The sequence below is a fragment of the Stegodyphus dumicola genome, chromosome 6, assembly GCF_044657685.1.
Source record: "Stegodyphus dumicola isolate Sdum_Otavi_A_Nest chromosome 6, ASM4465768v1".
NCBI lineage: Eukaryota > Metazoa > Arthropoda > Arachnida > Araneae > Eresidae > Stegodyphus > Stegodyphus dumicola.
In genome coordinates, this window is record NC_140773.1 from 62950040 (window position 1) to 62974828 (window position 24789).

At 32.6% G+C, this 24789-nt stretch overlaps 1 protein-coding gene across 1 annotated transcript in view; it reads right to left on the minus strand.

Annotated features, from left to right (window-relative positions):
- The window catches only part of LOC118201834 (uncharacterized), a 277211-nt gene extending 257560 nt beyond the window's left edge, over positions 1–19651 (minus strand). Inside the window, exon 1 of the mRNA XM_085818400.1 lies at positions 19511–19651. The gene's annotated coding sequence lies outside the window, so the exon portion shown is untranslated. The remainder of the gene's footprint in view (positions 1–19510) is intronic.
- Positions 19652–24789: the final 5138 nt, after the last annotated feature.

Consider the following 24789-nt stretch of genomic DNA (forward strand, 5'->3'; position numbering starts at 1 on the left):
AGGCAAAAACGCAGCCATAGTTTGACATGAAATTTGAATAAACCCTTGAACGATCCCTCTTTTCAAGACGGAGGTTTTTTTTTTTTTTTTTTCCTTTCTTAAGGGATTGATAACCATTTTATTTCGAAAACAGTGACGGATCAAAGCGAAAACGAAACTCAATGGGAATGAAAGGTTAAAAATCGTTTTCACAATTTTTCACATTTAATTAATATTTACCTCGGAATTGATTGAATCTCATTCAAACCTATGCTAGCCTAATGCTGTTTTTACCTGATTTTAAATTTTATACTGCAGTGTCTCCCTTCGAGTTTGATTTAAATAAAAAACATTTATTCTTTTATGGCAAAATTTTAAACATGATTTTACAATTTTACGATAATAATATATTTTACGATATTGATAGCAATTATGCCTTATAATAGTAAACTTCTTATCAAAATTTAAATGCATAATATTTCATATTATCAGCCCTTCAGAATATCCTTAATTAATTGATTTTTACTATGCTCTATAGAGGTTAGCACATATAAATAAATGAAAAAAAAGCTCCATATTATAAATTACTTTATAAACTAAGAATTCAATATGATAAAATCATTGTAAATGTAGTTTCGATACACTACTAATATTCTTATTTTATTAATCGAGATCGATCAGAGATAATGTGACATTCGACCTTTTTCTTTTACATAATTTAATTTATCTTTATCATCTCATCTGGATCTTGGCACAGAATACTACGCAGAAGTTTAAACTGAAAAAGAGGTCACACAGTGTTATGTAAACGTGTGATGAATAAATGCCGAAATTGTAAATATTATTCATTATGCAACTAAGTGCAAACTGACGTTATTTTATTTACTTCCGAAACAAAACGAATATCTGGTGACGTTAAGAAAACTTTAATTGATAAAATAAAGGAACGTTATCGACTGCCACTACTTGGCGCAAAAACATTAAACTGCATTACAGAATATGTAACTTAATAAATGCCACTCAAATTAAGATCTTTTCTTTTCTTATAAAAGAAATTTAAACACTTTTTAACTTCAAAATTTTTGTATCACACAAAGCCATTAATTATACATTCATTACTTTATATTTCCATCTGCTTTTGATACTATTTCGCCATTCATATTTTTAAGCGTACAACATATGCTAATTATATTATTTCATTTACTACATTTTATTCATAACAATTCGAGCAATCAGCATTAAATTCTTTGTCAAAATATTTCATCCCCAAATTCAGTACACAAGAGTGGGTTGTCGTAAAATTTCTCGTGTCTTTTTAGAAAAGAATTTAAAATATACAGAAAAATAATATATTTTAATATTCTTCTACGGCCCCGTATATATAATTTATTACAAAAACCTGCTTGTATTATCTAAGAAGTAATCTGAGAAAAATGAGTTACCAAAAAAAAAAAAAAAAAAAAAAAGAGAGAGAGAAAGGAAAAAGCTTAAGCACTTTTCTTGGCATCATTTCTTACCATCACTTTTATTCTGTAATTTTTCATCTAATATATTTTCAGAATAATGAAAGAAAAAATTACAATAACCCTGGAATAAACATGAAGTTTACATTTTAAGTTTCATTACTCCGTTACTTACGAATTTATTAATCTTCTCTATTCTAACTATTTTGTATTTCCTCCTCGTACTCCAAAAGAAATGCAAATATAAATATAGAAATATATAATATAACTAAAATAATCGCAGAGCGGTGGACGTGACGATGGCAATTAGCTAACATTATTGCAATTCTGTATGCTCGCAAAGACCAACTGAGTTTAGTCTTCGCGAGCTTGCCGTATGGTATGGACTGAAGTGACTAAACATCCCGGATTATGCCGGACAATACCGCATTTCCATGCACTGCCATGCCAGAAAAGCTCCCGCAATCTGCAAATATTCTCGGATTTTTTAAAACTATAGATTTTATAACTACAGTATTCTGTTGGTGCCGCTCCACGAAGATAATTTAAGGGATCATAAATATTTTCAATATTTAAACAATCGCGCTTTCAAGACATACGCATTGCGGAACTCTCGAAAATCACCAAAAGACTAGTTTGTGAAAGAATTCCTAGCTTTCTATCTTAGCTGTATCTCGTGCCTAGAAAATGGACAATGAAATTACATATATCATCTGAATAATTTTAAATGGATTACATTTTGAAAATACAGTCAAACCTCACTATAGCGAATCCGATTAATAACGAACTTACCTCTGTACTGTCCAAACCTTGTTTTCAACAATCAATGATCTGTCTCGAATAATCTTTTCGCTTACTCAGTGTTAATGTTAACTTTCCGAGCTCACGTAGAGAACTAAAATTTTTTGACTTGATGCGCGATTGAGAAGATTAAAATATAAATAAATTGTGTCTTCTTATCTCCAGCCACGATTGCTAGTTTGAGTTCGGTTTGCATCTCGGGTATCTATGCAGCTCTTTCTATCTATGTGCCGTAAAGAATCATTAAGATATCTACTGAGTTAGTATTACAATTAATACTCCAATTCTTGAAAATCTTTTGCTTGAATATCATCATGTAATTTTTACAGTCCTTGTCTTGAAATGCTTTTGTAAAAACTGATTTACTCATTTTAAATAATCCACATTTTCTTAATGTAATGCAATATAAAATGTACTTTAGAAATTAATAAACACAGAAAAGTAACGAAACACAATACATTAACAAAGTAAATTTTTATAAAAATGGCTAGCTCCTCATAAAGAAAATCAACGTATCTACTTGCTGATGACTGTAGGGTGCTTAAATACAATGGCAAATAAAAACCTCAGTTCCTTGCACAAGGTAACTGGCTTTTAACAGTGTATGAATATATCGACAATTATGAAGTTATTACTTATGATTTATGGCCAAATTATTCAGTGTTAGATAATTGAAATAAACACATAAATACACAAAACTTCACATTCAAATTATGACTAAATTGCACACTTAAGTTGGGTTTTACAAATTTAATGACTAAGTTTTACATTACCTCACAATAATAATACAAAAAAACCTTTTAGAGAAAAAAGAGGCCATATTGACAGAGTGATTTGTCTCAGTTAAGTTTAAAATCTCCACAATCGTATTTTTTTTTTTTCAGGGAAACCTTTTTCAAAACTCCTAAAATAATTTAATAGATGCTTATCTAATCTTTAAGTTATAGAGGCATTAGGTTAATTGGAAAAGCCGGAGACATGAAAAATTAGCAATCGCCTGGAATCGAACCACGGACCTCTGGAATACCGGCCCAGCGTACAGAACCACTACACCACGAAGGCACGCTAGGAAGGCGGGAGAACTACCTTATAAAGTTATCCACACACATTACAATTAAAAGTCGACTACCATGTGTGTGCCTGCTGCCTTAAATGCCAATGGTTAAAATATCTGCCGGTTTAAAAGGCTGTAATAAAACGAGTGAAATAAAATGTGACATACAAGATATCCTATAATAAATATTCATACGAAAGATTAGATTTTATTTTTAGCGATTAACTCAAACTTGTTCGAATCACTATATACACTCAGTTGTTCTACCTGACATCAGACTAGCATTGGTTTTTTACACTAGCGCTAGAGCGTGTAATTCAAACAATATTATATGATCAATTATATTTTCATAATAGTTTTATACTAAAAGTATTACTAATAGTTATTGGACTGAAAATTGTATTTATAATACTCTAATAAATTAATTATACTACTTTATAATCAAACAAGTAAGATTCAGATTCGAAGGCTGTCTACGATTTTGGTGTGATTTGTTGAGATTTAAAAAAAATTGAAAATTTTTTGCACAAATAGTTGTTACTTAAAGTTACCTGAAAATAGGGATATTATTCTATAGTTGAATATGCAAACTATGTACTAACTAAAAATTTTGTTCTAAAAGTTAATACCGTAAGAATATCCTACTTATAATTGAATAGCTAAGTATGACCCCCCGCCAGATCAACATTTCGGAAAACTCAAAACTACAATTCTTTTCGAAGATTAAGAAGAATCTCAATTATATGACGTGAACTTTATGCTAGTTACCCTTTAACGACAAAGTGTTTTAGCAAGTGGAAACAAGACGATTACAAATTCGAGAGGTGAAAAGAACATTATCATGATTAATATCAAGGTTATTTTCATGAGATTAATCCTAAAATACACTTCTGACCATTAAAATTGAAACACCAGGAACGAATGATCAGACTAACATCAGAATCACATGAAAGGAAGAAGAGGTTGGGATAGGCAACTGATTAGTATTTCAGCCCATTTAGACGACGCAGATGGGAGAAACGACATCTGAAGCACTGCATGAAAGAAAAGTTGTGTAGAGAATTTCTGATTCTAAAGACACTTTGTAAAGTCGGAGTTTGCTCAGAATAGAATACCTTGATATGTCTCGAATAATAAGAAATGTTTACCAGGAAGTGTCGGAATTCGATAAAGGCAGGATCGTTGCCTGTCTAGAGTGTGTATTATCGTACCGTGATATCGCCCGTCGCACTGGTCGACATCCAACCACTGTCATTCGAATTGTCAATGGGTTGCTGAGGGTCATACTGAACGGCATGCAGGATCTGAACGCCCTCCCATGACTAACACCCAAGAGGACAGACATGTTGTGAGGTCAGCCCTGCAAAGCCGTACAACCACACCACGGACCATTAGTCAGGAAATGGGCATGTTTGCAGCAGGCTCAGCATCCGCTTGTACGGTGCCTCGACATTTGCAGCAGCGTGGAGTACCAGAATGGAGACCATTACTTCGGCTTCCCTTGACAATGCAGCATAGAGAGAGACGGTGACTGCGCCGCACAATAAAGCTGGATACAATCGTCTTTTCAGACGAGTCCCGGTTCTGCGTGCGGTATAGTGATCGCCGTATACGTGTCTCCGATGGCACCGCACGTCGCCTGCTTACTTTCGATATCGGCATAGTGGCCCTGCACCTGTTGTGATGGTTTGGGAGACTACTGGTTACACGACAAGCACATCTATATTTTGGATCGACGGTAATTTGAACGCAGATCGGCACATTTATGACATCTTACGTCCAGTGGTTGTGCTCTATCTTTGAGGCCTGCCAAACGTCATCCTCTAACAAAATAATGCAAGACCACATGTTGCACGTCGTGTTCTGATCTTCCTCGACACACAGGCTATTCGACTGCTGCCTAGTTCGTATCCATGCCTAACCGGGTAAGGGCCGTTTTAGCTGCCAGGGGTGGCAGCTGTTTCTACTAATTTCGGACCCCTGTAGACCCTCAAACTGCTTACAAATTTAATTATTTTGTCTTAATGCCATACACTTTAAGTACAATAACTATCTTTTTCGTATTTGCTTTCCTTCATGGTGTTGCAATTTTAATGGTCAGCAGTGTAGAATGGTAATGAGACACAAAAAGGATTCTTCAGCGTTTTCATACACATACAACGTATGAAGTTCATTTAATTCCTCGGAATTTTCTTCCATTTTTGATACACATAAAGTTGTTTTCACTTAATAAGCATTCATATAACGATCTTTTGACAAGTGGACTGCAATGGCATTGACCTAACCTTTCATTTCTGCAAAAAAATGTACTGGTTAGCTCATTAAATAATTGAAATTACTTTTATTCGAGATTACGCTGGAAAATTTAAATTATTATTAAAAAAAATCCGCAGAAGAAATTTTATAACGTTATATCTTCCTGAGGGAAAAACCATAAATGGTCTTAACAAGCATAGAATGCTTAATTGTACCCGCATTAAACGCAAACAGAAAATAAGGCATTATGAAAAACATTTCCAAGGTTATGGATAATAATAATAAAGGAATATTTTGTAAAAAGGAAACTCTGGCAACAGTTATCTTGTTTTCTGGCAGTTCGTTAAGAGTGTTAGGTCAATGCTGTTAAAATGTTACGCTGCGATGTTTAGAAGGGCGTAAAAGCAGCGGAATCATGTTGTAATTCTTCGCTGTTAATGAGATGATTTTTCTTCTTATTTTATGCTTCGTCATAGAAGAATGTGGAGTGAAATGAGTTTTTAGAACATGGATCATTTAAATTTAAGCATTTCAGGAGATGTTTTCATTTTCGAAATAGTTTGATGATTAAAACAAGTCGCTGATTTCCATTAATTATTATTATTATTATTATTATTACTATTATTGGTATTCTACTGTTACAATAAAGATAGAAATAACTACAGAATATTTTTTTTATTAACTGAACTAGTACTTACAGCTTTTGTTCTTGTTATTAATAAAAGTTTGAAAAAAATGTTGGTTAGAGCTTGTCATTCAAACGAGACGGTACATCCGTAAGGTTCCCACCTCTCCCGGAATATCGATATTCTTGCGGAACTGAGCCCTGAAAATTAAAATCTCCCGGATCCCGGAAGGAATTTAAAATAAATATTACTCTCCCGGAATATGAAGTTTCTCGAAAATAACGCTACAATGCACAAGTACGAAATGGTTGAGAGCATCGAAAATCACACGACCGCGCACTGCTAGCAAAGAACGTCTATATCAGCGGTTCTCAACCTTTTGATTAACGTGTACCATCTAAACAAAAATTGAAAACCTTTAGTGCCACCACTACAAAGTACTACTACCACCACCACTCTTAAACAAAGCTCAGATCGCATAAAGTACGAGTATTAAGAGAAAAAACTCAATCAGAATGTTGGGGTTTTAATTTTTGAATTTAATAGTTAAAAATATTTTGCTTCTTCGCGTACCACCTAGATTTTTCTTGCGTACCACAGGTTGAAAACCTATGGTCTATATCAATAAATATTCTTTGCAGCAGCGATCTACGGTAAGCGGTGAGTAAGCGCCGTACGGATGTATCGTGGTTTCTTTGCCGGCGTGTCGAGCGCTTGCGCCCTCATCACCCCTCACCCTCTCATTTTCAATTCATTTTTTTTATTTAGTCTGCTATTAGGTAACTATTCACGAACAAGAACGTATTTTGAAATTATTTAAATGCTTTCACAATAATGTCTAGTGAAAAAAAAAATTCTGATTCTGCATGTGAAGAAGTGCACAAAAGAAGGCAAAATATTCGACGTCGTTTGAAGAGAAATGGTTAACTGAATTTGATTGGCTTATGAAGAGAGACAACTATAACGAAGAATGTAAATTATGTCGGAAAACGATTAATATTAAGTACCAGGGTGTTAGAGCTATAACTGTACATTCCCAAGGCAAGAACCACCAATCGTTAATATTGAATAGGGATTCGTCGCAAACGGTGTCGAACTTTTTCGTGAAGAAATCTTTAAAAGAAGAAGATAATAGTCAATTGAAATTACTCCAGTCTATCATGGGATTAAGCATCATCATAGTTTTAATAGCCAGGATTGCACAAACAAATTGTATAGCACTTTATTTCCAGATTCTTCTTTGGCAAAAAAGAAAAAAAAAATCTTGCGGTAGAACAAAATGTACAAATGTTTGCGAGAGTGTGCTTGCTTCTGCAACTCAAGAAATACTTTTAAATGAGATTAAGGAGGCGGAGGTTTTCTCACTTGCGACTAAAAAATTTTACTCCCGAAACTATTTCTTCTCCCGAAAACATTTTTCCTCTTGCGGATTTTGATAGCCAAGAGGTGGCAACGCTAGGTACATGAGATGAAACTTTTTGCTTAGCAAGCAACTGTTTTAGGAGACGAGAGATGTTTGGAACGAGGAATCATGAAGAAATTAACCATGCGTTTACCCAGATTCGAATTCCAGCCCTGCGACGAAATAACAAGCAGGAATGAATTACTCAAATACAGTTTTCAGTAATGATTCAATTTGTGGTTTTCTGAACGCGCATCTTAAAGTCCAGTAAGATATTCTTTTAAAGTTTTCAACAATAAGAATCCGTTTCTCAAAGCAAATATTTATGCTCTGTTATAATTAATACCGTAACATAGTGTTCATCAAGGTAAAAATGACACATAAATATGAAATTTAAATTGAACCACTGTTATTAAAGCATTTGAAACAAAGCATTTGGGTCATTGGCGTTTTAAAGTTTTAAAATGTAGAAGAACGCTTGAAGCGCGTTACGGCCGCCCTGCAGAAGTTTCACTTGAACGCGCTAGACGCGTTACGGACGACGAAGAGGCTAATTCACTGAAAGGGGGATAACATTTATTTAAGCGTTTCAATGACAGAAGGCACTGTACCAAATCAACAGTAATGATCGCGGTCAGAATATTGATGAAAGTCATTATTCTCAAATTATAAATCCGTGTTATATTATAAAGGTGTGGTTCCATCCATAGAAGAAAACTTATTCAGTACTGCTTTGAGTGCTATCCTGACTATCGTCAGTAACTTCAACTATCGTCAGGTTTGATTCATTTTCGTCAAATCATATATTTCTATACCCACACCTTTTGATTTGCATAAAAGTTCGAAATTTTTAAGGATTTTTTTATCTGTATGGTTATAGGCGCATGAAAGAATTAGTAAATATCTCTTACGCTCCACTTTAGAATTATGTAGCAACAGAACAATTTAGGGGTTTTACCTCTCTAAAAAAAAATTTCGAGTTACCTTATTTTTTACAAAGTTTCATAGCAAAGTTTCTACTTAATACACCCTACCTCAAAATGGGGTTGTATGATACAAATTTGAGACAAGGCCTTTTTCAAAATCCAAGAGTAATGCATATCCGAAAGCAGCCGATATACAGTTCTTTTCCCCCCCAGAGGAATAGCTAGGGTGATTCTGTTTAATAAATGAACAATAATAAACTTCAGCTATCTTATACAAATAAATATTAATTAATCATTAACTATTTGATATTCGGTAAATTTAACCATGCTAGAAAGTGCATAATGTTATGGAGACTCGTCTCATTGATATGACTTGAATTACTCACAGAATTACTAAAATGCAGAGCATGAAATTGTCATACTATTTTAAAAGAAAGACACGATAAAAGGAATGATTAATTAAAAACATTAACTAGCAATTACAGCTGAAATCATTATACAAAGAATTAACTGGTTTTGCTAACGTGCCATACAGGAAGGTAATTTTTATTTTTTCAAACGCTCTTTTAAAGCAGAACATTGCAAATGACATTAGTAGTAAAACTATTTAAGATTATCTCTAAGAACGCAGGTTTACAAGTTATGCGAATGCTGTTTGGAAGGTACATAAACCCGCTCAGTTTCTCCGAAATAATTTAAGTATTCTCTTAACGTTTTTCTTTTGAAATATTAAATTTTTTTACACGTTTGTTACTAATATAGATGAATTTTCTTTAGCCGTTACATCCATTGTTTCTAACACACACAATCAAAATGATCCTGTCCACTGTAGGCTCTAGAAATAATCTTATCCAAGTTTCATTCTTCTCCTGAAATGACACTAGCTTATTTACGGCATTTTACTGAAACTAGAGGTTCCTACGCAAGGAAAAAGATACGAGGACCGAAAAGGCACCGTCAGGGCTGCCAAAAAAAAAATAAATAACAGTGATATAAAAAACATCTGCAAAGACTCCTCTATATTAGATACGATTTTTATTTTAACCTTTTTCAGAACTCACTCAAGGGGCAAAATCAGCTTTAATTTACTTGTTTGTTCCACTCCCTTTTCCAGGACCATATACTACAATGACTTTCTCAATGATGTGCTATTCCATGGGCTAACCTACAAATGCCCTTTTACTCCGGAGACAGTATTTGCATAATTTTGGACCTTCTGTTGAATTAGCGAATTACTTTAAGGTCATACAATATTCAGTTAAATGACAACAGTAATTCGCTGTAAATTTAAAAAAAATGCAAGAAAATCTTGTATAAATCCAAGAAAATATTGTTCTTAGAATTCTCTCACAGAAGTGCCGTAAATTCTGTTTCCATAGCAGGCTGTCAATATCAAACAGCGAAGCAAAATAACCTATAGAAATATGCAAGTAATAATTACGTAATAACCTATAGAAATCACGAAAGAAAGACATGCAAGGCATGATTACTATTTTAATCTTGCATTAAAATCATAAAAATGTGTTTATAAAAATGCTGTGAAACATTATCGTGAGACGATTTCAAAAAGAATCTGATAACCCCCGAGGAATTTTCGACGCGACTCTGTTGCATGCAACTATGGCTTTTGTTTTCCAGACAATAAGTCTGCTTTCATGTTTATTGTCTGGTTGCGAAAATGTTATTTTTGTTCTCCTCTTTTTTTAATTTATGCAGGAACCCGCTGCGAATGCTTTTTCTTTATTTGTTTTTTCTCGGCAGGCGGATGGAAAGTTCCGAGATGTGTTGCGATCAAGGTCGTAAACAGTAAGTGTTGCTTCAAGTGATTTATTTATAATTATATTTTTTCATCAACTTTCCGGGAGCAACCCATACCCACTTTTTTCAGAAAAAAAGCTATGGTGGTTCTATTTATAACTGAACAATAATAACCTTTAGTTATATTGTGTAGATAAATATTAATTAATCTATTAACTGTTTGACATTCGAGCAAACTACGCAAAAAAGTAAACAAGAGTTGTCTCATTTGTATGATTCGAACCACGTTACGTCTTTAGTTTGAATTAATTATAACAGGTGAGGATCACATGACCCTCCGCAAAATTCTAGTTACTATGCTTCTTTATATATAAAGAAAGAAAAACAAACGCAATGGACTTTCTTAAAAATCGTTTACTAAATTGAAAATGAAAGCGATCAAGAATTCACCAGACATGATGATATTTCTAAATCCGTTCAAGTAAAAGAAAATGCAAAGGCCATAATAGTTGCGATTGTTTCACAAGCAAGTGCAGAGTAGTGCAATTCAATCAGTACATTTTTTCAGTTTCCGTTCAGAAGAAACTTGCATCTAAACATCCCAATCAAACTCAGACTTTTCCTGCGCTGCTTGGACAAATAGCAGAAAAGAAAACTTGTACTTGATTTACTTATTGTATGTTCTTTCTCCAACATTTCGTTGAATATCGTGAGACAAAAAGATTACAGTTTAACAACAATAACAAAAATCTACCCGCAATTTTTTTATACAATACTGAAAGCGAATCCATTTAAATTTCAGAGCTTTACTATACTATAAAATTTGCAACCACTGTAATTTTTATTTCCATTTTATTCAGTTAGTTATCAGTTTAGCTATTCACAGTGGCTAGACCCATTACACTATAAATTAAGCATACAGAAAGTTCTAAATAGGAAATAGTATTATTTTAGCTTAAACATAGACGATATAAAATGCAACTTAGCCAAACAAAATTATCTAAAAACTTCATACTATTCGATAATAGTTCCATTAATAGTTTTGAAGAAACATATAAGTTCTACAGGTTCTGAAACTAGAAAGTGGTACGTACTTAACCTAAGCAATGAGAATTTTTTCGGCCCAACGTTGAGGAAAACGCTAATATTCAATAAGCCATGAAACGTGAATGTATGAAATTAACGTTAGAGTAATCTGGGACAACAGCAAAAGAGGAGAGACAATGTTAAAATTTTAATTAATTAATTTTATTTTGGTTACATAACTTTAACCCTGTACTGTTAGGCAACATTGTTGCATTTCATTGTCGTGCTCTATGGTGCAATTCTGTGTTACCAAAATAACGCGTTAATGATAACATGTGTCGTCTATAATGAATCGTTACTTTATTCCACTTTAAGTTCTAATAAATATATTGAAGTAAAAAACTTTGGCAGGTTATGTGCCCCAATTTACAACTGGATGCATTGCGTTCTCATTTTCAAATTAAGAAAACCGAAATTATGGCCGGCGTAAATATATCATATGTAACAAATTCATCGGGCAAAATAATTCACAATAGAAATTTCAAATTATCGGAGTGCAAGAAAGTAATTTCGGTATTTTAGAGTGAAATAAAACTCAATTTTTCTATATAAAAAATGAACTTCAGTCAATCAAATAGCTTCCATTCTGTTCGATGATCTTTTGCCAACTTTCTGGTAACTTTATGATTCCGCGCTCATAGAACTTCTGGTCTTCATCAACAAAAACATTCAACCAAGTGCGGTTTGATCGTTATTACTGAAATTTTTACCATTTAAGAAGTTTTATAAACTTTGAAATAAATGATAATTCGATGCTGAAGGTTGGGGCTATATGGGGAACGCGACATAATTTCACAACCAAGCTCCAATAAATTCATACGTGTTGCGAAAGAATGTGTGAGGTCTCACATTGTTGTGATGGAATATGATTCCTTCGCAGTTTGTCAATTCTTGTCTCTTCTCTTTCCTCCAGTTTCATAAGTTGTTCGCAGTAAACATCTGAGCTGATCGATTGGTTGCTTGGAAGCAGCTCCGAATACACAATACTGACAGCAAAATCTTTTTCTGATTCAGTTTAGCTTTCGACTGGATTTGTGCTGATTCATCATGCTTAACTTATTCACTTTTTTCGATGAATGTCATGGTAGACTACTCATTTTTCATCACTACAGCTAATTCGTTTCAATAAAAGGTCGATTGTATTACGTTTGAAATGTGTATCGCAAAAATTGATTCACTGGGTTCATGCGAAACCCAAATATCAAGCTACTTAAGGGGTCCAATAAAAACGCTCCAAAAATATTTTTTTAAACCAGTTCGAACACATTCGTGCAATCAACACCACAAACTTCACATACCTCTTTGTGAACCTCAGCCGCTTTCTTGCCTTTATAAAAATAAAAAAGCAAAATATGTGAAAAATGTTTATTTTTGCACCCTCTGTTAAAACTGACTTAACTATTATAAACAAAAATACATGGAATTTATTTCTTTAGCAACCTAAAAGTGTCAATTGCCAAATCTAAAAAGAAAAAGATTACAATAGAAGAAGAATGAAATGAACATAATACTATCTATCTGTGCAAACTGAAATTACTTCCTTGCAAACCTAATATTTCTATGTCTCTAATATCGTTAGTAAATATTATGTAATTAACATAACAAAATACAGGCACGTGGAGTCCCGTTTCATACAGCATTTCTAATGTAAATATTTAATCAGCTTTTATAGATCCAAATTCTCTCCAAAAATATACGATTGACAGAAGAATAACAAAACGAACATAACGTTATCTATTTGTGCCAACAGAAATTATTTTTTTGCCAACCCAATACTTGTGCGCTTAAGACAATAGGAGTATTTTTATCACCAACGGAACTAAGGTGAAGCCAGAAAAGACGATTTTTTACAATGTAATGTTTACAATATTGTTTGCCATGGAACTTATGAAGAACTGTTCTTCGTTAAATGATATACTTAAAAAATTGGATTTATCTTAAAAATAAAATCTGAATTAAACAAAATGCTGTTGATTAAAAACTTCATCAGCTGAAAAGGGATGCAGAGAAACAGTCGTGCAAATGCATCGCAAAAATTGAAAATTTTGCTCAACAGATCAGGGACACTAGTGAAAATATCAATGATGCAACTATAATTATGAAAATTTTGGAAACATTTCCTCCGAAGCATAGAAATTTTAGACAGGACTAATTATCCATCAGTAATAGTAAACAAAACTTTTCAAGTCTGACCTCAAGGCTCATCGGGGAACAGACTTCTTTATCGCAATCTCAGCAGAGCGAGCGTGCATTTTTCGCTTCTAATCGCGGTAAATGTAGGCAAAATGAGCAATGTACGAAAGATTAAGAATGTGAGAACGAATTTAAAAATAACAATGGAAGAATGGCTAAAACCAAAGGAACTTGCTTTACCTATCGTAAGAAAGGATAGTAAGCTCAAGAACATCGTTACAAGCCCCGTGGTAATGAATCTAATGTTTCAGAAAAAAGCATAACAAATTAGAGTGCATTTTGCAGCGAAACAGAGAAAACTGTAAAATGAAGTAATGAACAATGGATTTTAGACAATGGTACATCTGTTCATAAGCCGTAAAATCTCAGGTACTTTGGCAGCTTCAATTGGACAAATAAAAATGACACTATCCGTATTGACAACAATTTAAAAGGAGATTAAAGATAAAGGGAATGTAAAAGTTCGGAAGCATATTTCGCGATAAATGGCAACAAGGAGAAATATTGTACATAGCGTTTTCTATGTTCCAGATTTAGATAAAAATCTTCTCAAATCTTCTCTCTGAAGGTGTTGTTAAAGGTATGAAGATAATCAAAATGCTTATAGATACAGCTGTGAAGATGAATTAATTGGCATAGAAGTACGTTTTGTTAACATATTGTATCGCACTGTCTTTAAAACTACAGTTTTCTCTGAAACGTACATTTTTCAAAGGGATGATTTAAAACTATGACATGAAAGAACAGGATATATAAACTTGACAACTCTCTGTGAATTGAGTAATAACTGACTGTATGAAAAGCTAGATGTCTTAAATAAGGATGAATTCTTTTTCGAAGGCTGCCAGTACGGTAACCAACATAGATTTCCATTTAGTTGCAAAGAAATAAGGATAATAAACCAGTAGAATTAATAGAGTGACATATGTGGTCCTATATCACACAAACAGTAGTGGAGCAAATTATTTCATATTAACGTAAAGACGATGACATTGGTTTTAGTGCAGTTTGTTTTCTTAAACATAAAAGTCATAAACAAAAGTTTCTTAAACATAAAAGTAACGTTCTAGAATCGTTTAAAACCTTGTTCAGCTACGTGAAAAAAAATTTGGTCATGAAGTTAAAGTACTTAGAATTAACAATAACAATTTAGAGTTAACAATAGAATCGAGTACGTTAATTTATATTTCAGTAATTTTTCTAAACAAAAATAGTATTCAGTTAGAAACAGCAGCTATTTATACTCCACAACAAAAGGGAAGAGCTGAAAGAAACACGCATAAAATTGCGGAAAGTGCTCGAGCCATGATATATTCCAAAGAAATGACTCTCTCTCATGGCTTCTATCTTTTAAACCTATGAGTAGAAGGTGTGAATACGGATGTTTATATTTTTAATATAATTCCTGAAACTCAAGCTCCAGATTCTACTCTATATTAATTATGGTCTGGAAAATCTGCTTCAACTAAGCATTTAAAAGTTTTTGGTTCAAAAGCCTACATGCACGTGTCTGATACCCAATAAAACAAATTAACACCCGAAAGCAAGAAGATAATCTTCATTGAGTATGAGAAAGAATCTAAGAATTAGCGTGTTTTTGATCAGTCACTAAAATTGTTAGAGTCAAGAAATGTTATTTTAATGAGGAGAATACTAACTCGGGAAGTCACCAACATTCTTGTATTCAATGACTGAAGATGATGCGAATGACAAGGATTCTATAAATGAAGCTGAAGGCGATATGCTTAGTATTCCTCTTAGCTCAAATAATGAAAGCAAACATTACAACCTTCTTCTCAAAGAACTCTTACAACTTCCTGCTCGTTGTGAAATGAATGTGACAAGATACTGTGGCACCTGAAACATATGAAGCGGTAATGAACTCCTCTCAAGCAGACAAATGGAAAGAAGTTATAACTGAAAAGTTTAATTTTCAAAAAAAGAAAAATTAGACATGGGATCTTGTATCTCCATCAGAGATGGGTAACAGAACAGAATTTAAGCGGGTGTTCAAAAGTAAAATAATTTAGGGTAATTAATAGTTGGCAGATATAATGCAAAGCAAGACTTGATGCTAAAGATCCTCTCGAAGGGAGAGAGTGGACTTCAGTGAATCCTTTTCATTAACTTCGAGATTTAATACTATAAGAATCTTATTAGCTATAGCTGCACAGAGAAAATTGAAAGCTATACAAATCGACATAAAAACTGCATTTTTTACGGTGAAGTTGAAGAAACAATCTTCGTGAAACCTTTTCCAGGCTTAAATTATGTTAAAAATTTAGTGTGTAATCTCAAGAAATTCCTATATGGACAAATCAAGCATGTAGATGTTGAAATAAGACATTTTCTGACTTCTTAACTAGCTTCGGTTTCAAGCAAGGTGCTTCTCATTCACGTATTTTTAGTGATAGTTTTCGAAATAAAAAAGTATTTTTAATTCTATATGTAGATGATGCTTCGTTGTTTTGTTAACAAAAAAATATATTAAGTTGAAACTGTAGACATTCTGAAGAAGACGTTTGAAGCAACATTTTGTAAAACAGGATGTTTTGCTGAAACGGAAAGGGATTATAAAGCAGATAGCTCAACTTTCATACATTTAAGAAAGCTATAAAGAGCGTTTTCTGAAATGATTTCATTTAGGAAGATGCATGTCCTAACACTATACAATTAGATCCTGATATAATCCTATCATTAGGATTCAATCCATTACAAGGAGAGAAAAAAAATCTTCTCAATGAAGATTCCTTTAACGTTTCTTTGCCATCACGTCAAGTCCAGATATAGTCTTTGCTGCAAATTTGATCAGTAGATTTCACGTTAATCCTGGCCAAGTGCATTAGAATTCTGTAAAAGCATTTAATTACCCGAAGGCTACGACAAATTATGGCAGTACGTATTCTCCAGTAGCTAATGATACATGTCATCTTGTTGGATACTCAGAAGCACATTTTTCTAACGATGTGGACACAAGAATATCAAATCCTTGTTATGTGTTTAAACTTAGCAATGTTCCAGTAACATGATGTAGTTAAAAGCAATCAACTGTTTCTATTTCAACCACTGAGAATGTTCCAGTAACATGATGTAGTTAAAAGCAATCAACTGTTTCTATTTCAACCACTGAGAATGTTCCAGTAACATGATGTAGTTAAAAGCAATCAACTGTTTCTATTTCAACCACTGAGAATGTTCCAGTAACATGATGTAGTTAAAAGCAATCAACTGTTTCTATTTCAACCACTGAGAATGTTCCAGTAACATGATGTAGTTAAAAGCAATCAACTGTTTCTATTTCAACCACTGAGAATGAACATATTGCACTTTCAAGTGCAGTGAAAGAAGTATATGATAGCCCCAGATCCTAGATTTCGATTAAAGTGGAAATGTGTAAAGATCATATTACTCTATTTATTGATAATCAGATTGCTATTAAACTGAATAAAAGCCTCGCCTTTCATAAACGCACAAAGCATTGATGTGTGCTGTCATTTTATTCGTGAAATATGAAGACAAATATCTCGTATTAAAGTATGTGAAAGCACAATAGTAGTCAACAGATATCTTCACGAAAGCTCTTCCCAAAATAAAATTTAAAACGTTTATAGAACTTTTCAGCATAAAACATTAGACTCTCACATGACAAATTTTCATTAGTTAAAATTTAAAATGTGATATTTTACATTTTTTTAAATATTTTAATTTAAGAATTGCTGTACAGTTAACAATTAGTTCAGTTTTTCTTGTTTAAGTCATTGATTATACTTTTCTTAAATCTAGTGAGAATGGAATAAAGTAACGGTTTATTCTAGGCGACACACGCCACAAAAAAATACAACAGAATACAACAACGAAATGTAATAGTGTTTGCAAACAGTACAAGATAAACATTATGCTGCCAAAATAACATTAGGAAACTGCGACAAATCTTTAATTCTATTTGCAAACACTGTTGCATTTCGTTGTTGTATGCTGTAATGTATTTCTGTGCCATGTGTCGTCTAAAATAACCGATACTTTATTCCATTTTAGTTTGTAATAAATATATTTAAATGAGAAATTTTGACTGAAAGTCTTGATGGCGTCAAGGCAACTACTGTCCATGGGCGCCATCCCCTGTGAAAGTGCCACTGCGAGTCATAGAAAAAGACCCTCGTGAAGTGGTCTGCTCTATTTGAGCAGAAATGGTGAGCATTTCCATCACCTCTTCTAGCACTGGCATGTTTCTCATAATGCAAAACATGTAAACATATATACATACTCAAAATTTAACAATTTCTTGGGTCTAGTACCAAAGAATCACCTATATTTATCAAATGGAGGCGTTCACTTTATGTATGCTTTCATACACGGGTACCCCTGCCTTATGAAATTTCGGTTTACATTACTTTTACGAAGGGCCTATATCCATATCTTTTATGGTAAAGAAAAGAAATTCAAAAATAATTTTCACTTTCCAGGGACAAAAAGGTTAATTGCGGAAATATTGTTAAACGTAATAATTACAGAAAAAAAGTATTTTAGAACATACAGATTTAGAGCTTATTTTCAAGATATTCTGTTTGTCTAGGAAAAATTACGCAACAAAAACTATTTCCCAGTCTTTCTTCGCATTTCGAGTCATTTCTGTAGTGCGTCCATAAAAAAAGCATCCTCGAAGGCAATTAACATTTGCATGTTTTGCATGATGAATTACTTACGTTAAACTGTTAAAAGATAAGATTTTTGTACCTTAAAATGATAGTCTTGCGTTTTTATTTTGCTTTCATGCTCATTTCATGCTCATTCACTTGGTCTTTCCAGAATTATGCAAATGGAAACTCACTGCTTCGATTTACTAAAAGCAAACCAACTTCATAATATTAATTACGCATGTACGGTGTTACAGAATCATATAAAATATCATAATAATTTCATACAACAATTATTTCGGTATTACCCAGCTTCTCATTACTTATTTTAAAAGAAAGTTTTTTCCAAAAAGTTTTTAATTAGCACACTGGATTTTTAAGCACCTGTAGATAGCTTTAAAATAAGCATCATATTGTGTTACTTTCGAATTTAACTGAGAAGAATGTATTAAAAAGGATATATATACAATATATATATATATATATAATTATTAACTTTTAACAAGGAATGTAATTCTAACAAAAATTGTATCTTTGAACTGAAATCAATCAATTATGTTATTAGTACTTATATCATTCTTATGCTTTTAACAGGTACAGATAATTATGTGTCCAATTCTCAGTTATACCTTCCGATTTCTTCACAATATGCAAGACATATGGAATACGAGCTAACAAATAATCATTAGTGGCTAGTCATTAAGAAACTCCAAACTCCACAAAGATCGTAAAACCAATGCATTTACGAACAATTTTAAGAAAATCGCAAAAATATTCTATGTCAAAGCTTAAGATGTTGAAATTCGATAATTGTTCACATTTGTGATTAATATCGCAATTTAAGCCATAGATAGCTAATGGCAGTCCAGTGGGCCACTTCACATAAATTCTCCACTTTCCCACATGGTTCTGAACAATAACTCCAGTTCGTCGTGTCTCTAGATCTACCTACTTTAAGTAATTAATGAGTTCGAAATATTAGCCTAATTCCCTAATATTTAAATTTTATTCTTATCAACAGAATGGAAAATGTAAAATCTTTGCTACAAAATATAAAGCAACTTTAATAGAATATTTTATTTAATTATTTAATTTTATTTACAAACAGACCAATATTTGATTATATTAACTTACTAATTAAGAACTACATTTTTCTATTTTAATTAAGTGAAAACATTTCGCTTTCGTAAATTCGGAAAGACTACAGGTATTTTCTCTTCTTTCAGTAAAACCGCTGTTCGAAAGCTGATGCTGTAAAAGATTTCTTAATTACACAAAATAAATACCATTTTTGTTAATCATCATGATATATTTAGAAGAAAAAATACTTACATTAACAGTAAAGAAATACAAAATTCATTTAAAAGCATTTAAATAACATATCGAACTGAATTCACAGAACTACAGTTAGGGTCAACTCTCTCGTTCTTGAATGTAACCAAAATTGAGAGCTTTGCGTCCAGACAATTTGTTTACAAATCACGTTGAAACGTAGTATTTGATACTGCGCAGTGCGATCAGAAAGAGCTGAATCGAAGTGTCTACGCAACGGAGGATTAAGTTTACAAGAAATATAAACATTGAAACGAGCGTCGGGGTTATTTCGGGACTCGGATATCACAATTTCACGACAAAACTGACCTCAGCATGGATCACCTTTGCACCAAAACATATTGCCACAGCCCAAGCTTGTATCATCATGCGATGTTCGCCACAATTACGTCGTATCAGGCGGATTTCATGGGTAAACTGACTTTGACTACTATTGAGTTCGTTCCCAATCGTGTGCAAAAACCAGACGTCACTCGAGGATGCAAGATTTGCAACATTTACTGGACGTTTTCCCGATGACCTTGTTAAGAAAGTTACGTCACTGACCTTTGAGACCAGTTACATCGTTTCAAGTTAATGCATTTTAATCAACAGTGCAAATCACTGTTTTCTCATTTTTTTGAAATACGCCAAAATCTTTTTTCCCACGGATCACTAACGATAAATTATTGCAAATAATACCGAATATAATATAGCATCAGTATTTAAAATTTTTATTGTTTTTGTTTTTTTCAAAAACTTAATTGTACATGTGGTACAACAAGGCAAACATTGCATAAAACTGAAAAGGTTATATTAAATCATTTCCTTGTATGCAACTCATAGATTCAGTTCAATGCTCTTTCCAGTAATATACTATATGCGTCGGCAGTAGGATTAGGTTGACGATACTTTCTTTCAGGTACTGAAATCCAGTCGATTTCTCTGCGAAACCCAATATCAGATAGCTATAGCAATATCTTTATCTGCGAAACCCATTTTCATCTTGTGGTAATGCTTCTTTACACCTGTAGTATAAAAATATAACTATAAGGAGATTTTATGAAACCAACCTTGATCACCCATGAAGAATACTTCCTTCTGAAACCTCAAATAACTTCTGAACAATATCAATCATATTTCAAAATTTGTGGACAGATTTCATAATATTGCACTCCTCTTAAAGTGCGTTTGGAAACATAAAGTATCTGCTCTAACAGTCGCAACATTGTCGAAATTCTAAAAAAGAGTTATAAATGCAGAGGCACCGTTCGTTCGGATTACGGGCGATTTGAATACGTTCAAACATAATAGTCGCAGTATAAGAGAAGCACTGTTGACCAGAAAAGAAGATGAAAATAATTTTACTGATGCTTTCTCTTAACCGAAACCTGCGAAGAAACACATAAAATTGGATACAATTACTTCTTTCATAGACTGCTCATAAGGGACTAAGCAAATTAAATGGTCGTATGATAAGTATATATAGTATATCATATCCAGGTGACTTGATTAACCCTTTACTTTAACTGAAAATCAGCATTTTCTACGTTATTTCAATCAAGAGGTGCTGCAAGGATAAAAGTTACAATTTACGCATATAATCATCAAACACATCATCAAAGACGAACGGGCATGTAAGCACTTTAACAACCAAAATTCAAAAATAAGTGAAATAAATAATCGCAATCTGAATCTGCTTATCATGTTAAAAAAAGGTTACTATTAAACTTCCAGAGAGTTAAAAAATATTTTTTTAAATTAAAAATATAAACTATAAATAACTAAATTATAAAAAATTTTAAAAAACTAACATCTGATCTCCAAATCCAGTTTGAAACCTAACACAGTTTTTAAATTGAATGTTTAAGATGGACTTATTAGTTTAAGATTTGATTCTCAGAAATTCAAGATACTGAAAAATTATATATTTAAAACCTGTTGTTAAACTGTATTGTTCGAAGTATCAGTCCGAAACAGAATATTTATGCATTCTAAATTAATAGCATGGGAAGATTTTTGCACTTGAGAAAGACTTAATTATTTAAGACTTTGCTATGCATCTTTTACATTGGATCGCTTGCGTACAAGACTTGCAATAAATATTTCTTTCATGCAGAGGAGAAAATTTCTGGTCTGGCAAAACGTCAAATTTGAGTACTGAAAAGAATAACAATTTCTTAGAGGTTCTGAAAAGAGATACCAGCTGCCTGAATAAAATCGAAGGAAAAAAAGACAGAAAAGCGTTTTGTCCTCTTTCCTTCTGTTTTATTCAATAGTTAAATACAAATATCTGTTTGTAATTAAAGCAATGAAATTACGGTAGAATGAACAGAATAGTGCTTTTTGAAGAAAAGAAACTAGTGACGACCTTTCTTGAAATTCCTAGATCTTTCAAATTAAAGAAATTCAAAGTTGAATTTTTCCGATTTTAAATTACATGTAAGTATTGTAAAACCCAAGTATTGTAAAAATAAATGAAAATAGCGAATTTAGAATTTATTTCGTTTAAAATCTATGATTTAAAAGAACCACAAAATTACGTTTCCGATATAAAGTCGGTATAATTAATGAACATTTTGGCTCCTTCCAGTTTCTTAATGTTAATTCAGAACATTCCGTCCACTTAATGTTACTTTATATTGTTATACTGTTATATAGAACATTCAAAAATATGAAAATCGGATATAGCAAACTGTATGGATATTTTTGACTGACAGTTTTTTTTTTAATTTTTCATATTTTTCCAGAATTTCTACAAATTTAACGAAAAATTGCTAAACCTTAAAATCATCCACATTTATGATATTAGGATTTACATTCCATTTACATTTGCTCATTCCATCCGGAAAACATTTTTATTGCTACTTTTTTTTTACCTTCACCCCATTTTTCTGTGTGTTCTAATCAAAGGCTATGCGAGACAGGTATGATATCCAGCTGTATGATAACGAAGTTATAATAAGTATATCTTAGAATGCCGTATGGTGCACATGGCTATTGAAACAAAAAACATGAATGTGTTCCTTGATTCTATGTAAATTCTTTATTCGAGCTGTCAGACGGAGCTTTATTCAAGGTTGGTGCTATGACGACAATTTTGAAATTTTCGACATTCATGTAAAAAGGAAGTAATGAATCTTATGTGCTTGTGGTTTTTCAGTTGATTCTTCTTTTATGGAATAAAAAGTTTTGATCTTTGCTGGTTTATTGCTTTCTCTGAATATAAATGCTTTCCAAGTTTTGTCCTCCGAATAAGGGAATTATATTTTTTGGTTCTTTTCCAATAAAGAAAATATTCTTCGAAAACGTTATTGAATCTTTGTATTTCAACCACACATACTTTGAGGTAATTAATTGAGTTTTCGCTGTACATTACATAAGACACGCAGGTGACGAAATTATCATCCTGTTTTATCTTTTCCAAAAGAGCAAAGCTATCACATATTCTTTGACCAAACTCTCAGTACCCAGCGTCAAAAATTTATCCGCGTGGCAAACTCTAAATGTAAAGGTTCTGCACCGATAATAAAATAAACATTATTCGAAAATACAAAATAGATGGACTCAAATAGATATCTGCCAGAAATACAATTTATCCAAACCTACAATTGGTGCCATATGAAAAAATCAAAACTGTATAATTTCTGCTCTTGGAAAAAAAATTGGATACGAGGGAAAAGTTGCCAAAGATGGAGCACAGAGATTTTGAAGAAGCATTTCTGAATTTTTTCGGCATTCAAAGAAACCTTAATCTAACAATATCTGGAAAAATACTTCAGATAAAGACAAATGAATTTACCACAGACACTTTGAAGAGACTGGAAAAGAACGAACAATAAATTTAATAACTGTGCGTTGCAGTAATTGCAACTGAATCTTAATAATATTTTTAAAAATTATATTTATTTTATTATTTTGTTAGACGTGACAATGTAAATCAACTTTATTTATTCCTCAGATATTTTTACACTTTTTTGTGAGATAAACCATTTTTCTTATATATACATATATATTGTATGTATGTATGTATGTATGTAGTTAACCACCGGATATAGGAGCTAAACTTCCAGTCTCTAGAAGTCGTTATATCGGAGTTCCGTTATAAAGATCCCAAATTCGAATTTAAGCTTTTTGGCAAGGCGTTTGGAAAATTTATTTTTCTCCAATCAGCGAGAAATCTGTTGTAATTCTGTCATCTCTAATCCCCATTTTTTATTTTTAATTTAAGAAAAATATCTTTCCGTTGTTTATGTATTTATTTGCCCCACTGAACATCAAAGCGACAACAGTTTGGCGTATTAACAGTTGTATTTCAAATACGTAAATTAGGTACTAAATTAGAAGGAACCATGAATAGACCTAATTGTAGTAATTAAAAATAACGCTTAGAATTCGTTGCTTTTCTCTCAAAAGGTCGATGATTTCGTATGGAATTCTATAGGTGAAGGAATGCCACAACCACTTGACCACTAAATACCAACTTCAGAGGCAAAGCGCAGAAATAAGTTATCAATATGAGTGAGATCATGAGTGGAATTTGATATAAGATTCCAGTCATCGATTGCAAACAACTTATGGTGATGGGAGGGAGAGAGAAACCTCTTAAACCTTAAAAGCGAAAGACACTTTGATCTTATCATATACACGATGACTGAGCACAGTTTTACAGAATTTTAAGAATTCTTGTAAATTTTCCTTCCTCTGTAAAATGTAAGCTTCTAAAATATTACAAAGCAAGGTTTAAACCTATGAGCATGAAAGATCGGAGGAGGAGGGAGTAGTAGAAAAAGAACTGAACTACATTTTCCTTAAGCCAGTTATTTAAGAAAACTACCGATTTATCAGTTTTAGAAGTATGTGGAAAGAGGAAAAGAAAACAACTGATTTCATTTGATTTCAATAAACTACGTTATTTACAACTTTAATAATGCTAACTTACTGACTTTTTAATTTAAGACGCGGTAACTCTGAAATCATTCTTGCTGCTTAATGGAAAAAGGGTTTGACTAACTGGTTATGGCCATGCATATTAGAGCTATGCACCTGAACAGAAGCGTATTTACTTTACATATGAGGAAAACTTTGGAGCCATCTGCGCAGTTAGCCCATGCGTCGAGATTCCGAAGTCCAGGCGAACTGCGGTCGTAATCACTCGCGCTCTAATGTATCTTTACTGAAGAAAGATCTGCGCCAGATTACCTCATGAAATAAACAGAAACTTTTATTTAAAACTTAAGACAATTTTTTAGGTGCATTTTATCTATTTTTATAAAAATCCATTATATACTAATAAATGT